The following is a 6,000-nucleotide window of genomic DNA, read 5'->3' as shown; positions in this document are numbered from 1 at the left end:
GAAACATAACGTGAACGTGAACTTGAACATGAACATAACATGACATAAACATGAACTTGAAACATATTCTTATCTCATGGGGTCACCATGATGAGTAGTCTTATCTCATGGGGTTACCATGATTGTGTGTTCTTATATCATGGGGTTACCATGATTGACGTGAACTTTAAACTTGACATGAATGTATACTTGAATATAACATAATGTGAAACATGACTTGAACGTGAAATACATGAACTTGGAATCTTATTTAATGGACTTAATTAATAAAGTGACCATACGGGTGCTACACAGGTCCCCTTGAGCCGTGTGTCCCTGCTGAGTACCCCATACCAACACAGGTATCTATACCAGCTATGAGTGCGTTAATACGTACTCCACAATTGTTCTGGCCCCACGTATTCTACTTGTCACAATTGTTGTGTCTCACGTAATGTATGCTTCACAGTTGTTGTGGTCCCATGAATTGTTTGTGCCACACTTGTTGTGGACACACGTAACATAATGTGTGGCTCCATCGGCGTTAATGCCTGGCGAGCTCCGATGACCAGCTAGTTAGGCCTCATTTGCAACCAGTTGACTGTACTTCGTCAACCCAGGGAATTTCATACCTATTTAGACACTCCAGCGTGAACAAAGGAGTTCTACTAGGATATTACCCCATCCTAGCACTTAGGGTCGTGATTGACATGAACAACTTAACTCGCATACGTGACAATTCATAATGTGACGTGACATCAACGTGACATCAACGACAGAAGTCTTGACGTAGCGTAATGTGACATGAACGTAAGATGACAGACTTGACATAAAATGTAACAGGCAACATTTTATAACATGGCATACATATAACATACAATATTTTGTAACATGACATAACATGTAACAGACAACATTTCGTAACACTGCATAACATGTGACAGTGGATATTACGTGACATGACATACATGTAACAGATAGTATATGTAATGTCACACACTTGCAAAAGATAGTAACATGAGACATAATATATATTGTGCAACAAATAATTATTTCGTGACAGAATAATTCATGTAATAGACAAATATGTGATTACATGGCATATATAACAACATAGGAACATAAATTGTAGTTCCTTTACCGATCACACATACACAGTAAACTGATAGTAAGTTAAGAGCTAACTTACCTCGATAGTCGCATTCTACGAGAATAAAGTGCGAAACATGAGTAACTGTAAGAGGGTATTCTAAAAGTTAGAAATTTAATTACTAAAAATTAGAAATGCGAAAAAAGACAACCTAGAGTAAAATTACCATTTTACCCTCTACATGTGAAAAAATGACCATTTTACCCCTAACTTAAGGATTTCACATCCTAACTCCATAAATTATCAAAATTTACATTCTTCATGTAAATGTTGTCCTAGACTCAAATATCAACTCAGAAAAATTTAAAACCATTCACAACTATGGAAAACTCACAATGGCCGAAACATTCATAGGTCATTTCTCTTGATTTTGGTTTCAATTTCTTCCATCTTCAAAACCCATGATTAAACCAAAATTTTGTAACAAGGATCTTCCTATCCTAAGTTTAAAAAAAGCACTTCAAATATCCACTAAGAAAAGCTAATCATCAACATCAAACTTTTTAACAAAAAGTAAACCCTTAAATTACAAATTTTGGCTTTAATAAAAACATCTCCAAGAATTTCAAAAAAATCAAATCTTACTTCTAACATATTCATAACATCATCCTAAGATCAACCATGATTTAAATCATCAAACAAAAGTCATCAAAATCACAAAACAACACTTGGAGTTTTTTGGTTTTAAACTTAGTCCAAAAATAGAAACTATTCTCTCAACTAACTTTGATCAATCTCTTGATCCATGGCTTAAAGACATGTGATCTTCAAACTAAAACATATCATGGTTTAAAAATATGTCCTAAAGAAGATCCAACTATCAAACTTAAAATCACATGGCTAAAATCCAACAAAATATGGATCTAACCCAAAAACATCAAATCTTAGGCCAAACCGAAATCCTCTTGCATAGAGAATCATATCTTTAAAAATATTACTAAATATCTTCGAAATAACATCCTAACATGTATTTAAGAGGCTTAGGATCAAAAGGAGTTAGCTTTGTGGAAGTATGAAATGTGGAGTTATACCACCATTAGGCCAATGAAAGCCAATCCACCCATAACTTTGGTTTATCACCATAAAAAGATCTCAGAAAGTGTTCAAGGCACTTATTTACAACTTCTGTTTGGCCATCACTTTGAAGGTGATAGGCTAAACAATAGTAAAGATTAACTCCCTGCAACCTGAAAAGTTCTTTCCAAAATGACCCGGTGAATGTTGAGCCACGATCAGAAACAATGGTTTTAGGTAAACCATGCAATTTAAATACATTGTTGAAGAACAAAGTGCCATAAATTCTGTCCTTCTTAAACAAAGTGCCATGCCTAAATTTAAATGAAGAGCTAGAAGTGGGATCAAGCTGCAATGCGATAATCACTTTCTGCACATCTTGATCTGCATCATAAGTTGTCTTCAATTCTAAGAGCCATGCTAGTGTAGGGAATGAGAAAGCTGCCAATTCCCCAAGTGTATCAACCTGATCTTTGCAAGACAAGGCATCGGCCACCTTGTTCTCCACACCCTTCTTATACTCAATTGTAAACTCATAGCCAAGGAGTTTAGAAAGCCATCTTTGCTGTGCAACAGTGCCAATCTTCTATTCAAGCAAATATTTAAGGCTATGAAGATCAGTTCTGAGCACAAATACACTTCCCAAAAGATAAGGTCTCCACTTCTTCAACAATGTATTTAAATTGCATGGCTTACCTAAAACCATTGTTTCTGATCGTGGCTCAACATTCACCAGTTCATTTTGTAAAGAACTTTTCAGCTTGCAGGGAGTTAATCTTTACTATTGTTTAGCCTATCACCCTCAAAGTGATGGCCAAACAGAAGTTGTAAATAAGTGCCTTGAACACTTTCTGAGATCTTTTTATGGTGATAAACCAAAGTTATGGGTGGATTGGCTTTCATTGGCTGAATGGTGGTATAACTCCACATTTCATACTTCCACAAAGCTAACTCATTTTGAAGCTGTTTATGGGGTTCCTCCAATTAGGCTTCAAGCGTACGTTCCTGGTTTAACTTCAAACCAGTCAGTGGATCAATTATTGTAGACACAAGAGCAAATTCTGGTTACACTCAAGTCCAATTTATATCTTGCTCAAGATAGAATGAAGTATTACTATGACAAGCACAGGACGGACAGCGAATTTTCCATGGGGGATTGGGTATATCTTAAACTTCAACCCTATAGGCAACAATCTGTGGCAGTCAGAAGAGAAATCTTAAACTTTCACATCAATATTTTGGGTCATTTCAGATCACTCACAGAATTGGCAAAGTGGCATATCGATTGTGTTTGCCCTCAGATTCACTCTTGCATCCTGTTTTTCATGTTTTTGTGTTGAAGAAAAAGATTGGAGACTAGCTTACACCTCTCTCTACCTTACCCCCAGTTGATTTGCAAGGAGAATTAAGGCCTCAACCTTAGAAAATTTTGGAGCATAGGAGTATTAAGAAGGACAACAGGGCTGTGGTGGAAGTCTTGATTCAATGGGAAGGTGCTGGAGTGGAAGATTCTACATGGGAACCATATTGGAAGTTTCGGCAACAATTTCCTCACCTTGTGGGCAAGGTGTTTTAAAGGGGGAGGGTGTGTTATGGGTTGAGAAGGTGCTGGAGTGGAAGGGAATTAGTCTGCGAAAGGGGAGATGGCAGTGGGCAAGGCGCTGGTTGATGGAGGTCGTTCTGTGTGCATGAAGACAAAAAAGGAAGGTGGTTGATGGCAGTTATCTACGAAGAACAGAATTGGAACGATGTCATATTATGTAGAATTAGTTGGTTGTTTCTTTAATAGAACGTTGTCGTTTAATACATTTTCTTCTTATTAATTGTAACAGGGTCGTTTTCTTACTTACTAAAGTGTCATAGACGACGTTAAACACAGCCGTTTTGTTAAGAACATTCAGTATAACTAAAGAAGGTTGGAGGGAAAACTCAACAACAGAAGTTCATTCATCTACAGAATTCTCTCTCGTCTATCATTCTCTCTTCCTTGCACACTTCTAGAGAATGACTCTCTCTAACGAGTCAGTTTGGGTCCATTACAGTAGGAAACAATTGATAGAGAGAGAGAGGACCAAAATGAAGAGGTGAAAAAATAAAAAATTTTATCACCTGCTTACGCGGGGGTTACCCATGGCCAGTTGCAAGTAGAGTTTTTCTTTTAATAATGAAAATTGATTGAATGAATGCAACATACACTCTATAGCACAACGTTGCTTATTTATAGATATCAAAACAGAGTTTAGTTTAACTAGGAATCCATAAGTAAATGCAGACTAGAAGAAGTAGAACAGAGTAGTCATACACAGTTTAAGAACTACTCAATGTCTTCAGCAATGAGGACTCTTTGGTTTATCTTGATCACTTTGAGAAGCATTCCGAGTTTGTCTTCAGTATGATCCTTAACAAATCTCCAATGGATTAAAAAATATTAGATCTTACTCTTTTCTTTTTGGTAGCTTAAATCCGCTGAGTCTAATGATATGGTACCAATTGTTTAGCACACCTTCCTATTATTGGAGATAAATGCACTATACAATTGATCCATTTTGCTCTCCACGAGTGCATTGATTTCTTCCTCCTGAATCCGAATACCTCATCAGTTCTTGCATTGCCAACCTGGTCAACTATTTATTATTTCGTTTATAGTATTCTACTATTATTTATGCCTAAAGTTCTTATAAATCTATTATATTGTTCCTCATAGCACTAGCATTGGATTCATCAAATTCATCTTCAAATTTTGATAAAAAGTACATGTTTTCCATATATCTAAAATCTCCTTATCCATAACTCTACATTAGATTATAACTCCACATTGGATTAGCCATTGTATTCATCAAAATAATAATATAATATTATTTTTTCTTTTTTCTTTCATATTTACAATTACACTAATTATATGTTAATTAATAATTTAATTTGACACTTAAATTATTATTTTTCAATTAATTTTTTTTCTCAACCTAATTATCCAAGAAATACATTTTGACAACCATTCTTCTATCCAACAATCATATATAGAATTTATGAACACATTTACAATTCTTTCATCCAACAAACATATTACCAATATTTCTTCGACCTAATTGTCATATCTAAAATTCTTGAAACCAACAAACACTTCCACAAGTAGAATAATTTTTACCAGTAAACCAAATATGAAATGAGTGTACTTTTATTGTATGACATGATGCAACGGAAATAATCACACACAAAAAATTGTTGCGAGAAGCACTAAAAGCAGGGAGTTCTGATAACACCCCAAACGTCGAGAATAGTACCAAAGATGCCGAAAGGAAGGGACTCACCAAAAAATTGAGAAGATGGCACCGAAAACCCAAACGAGTTAAACCCAAACTAGAAACAGGCGCCGAAATCCAGAGGACTCAAAGAACTCGGGGAAAATCAGCACTGAAAATCACAAGAGACATGCAGATGGTGCCGAAAATTCACAAAGAACTCCAACCAAGAACCAGTGGCTGCGCCAAAAACTGCAAGAACCTAGACCAGACCAGAATCGAAAAGGGATTTCGGGAAGAAAGAAAGGGAGAGGAATCGAAAAGGGAATTGGGGATTTCGAGGCAGAGGAAGAAATCATAATAGAGAGGGAAGAAAGAACAATTTGCATGCAAAAGAATACTTTCGTAATAAAATAACACAATAGATGTTGAATAGTAATTCATCAAGTTTAGCAATAAAGGAGACTCCACTGTAGTTGAAAGTTTCACATTTACGTAAAAGGTGAATTCAATGCCGTGTTTTTTGAGCAAGATTCATCAAATTTTAAACATGGGACTCATTTGATGAGTCCAATGCCTGTGCTCTCAAGCTTAATCTATATTTATCATATCAACGTT

The sequence above is a fragment of the Juglans regia genome, chromosome 13, assembly GCF_001411555.2.
Source record: "Juglans regia cultivar Chandler chromosome 13, Walnut 2.0, whole genome shotgun sequence".
NCBI lineage: Eukaryota > Viridiplantae > Streptophyta > Magnoliopsida > Fagales > Juglandaceae > Juglans > Juglans regia.
Note: the sequence above shows the minus strand (reverse complement) of the source record.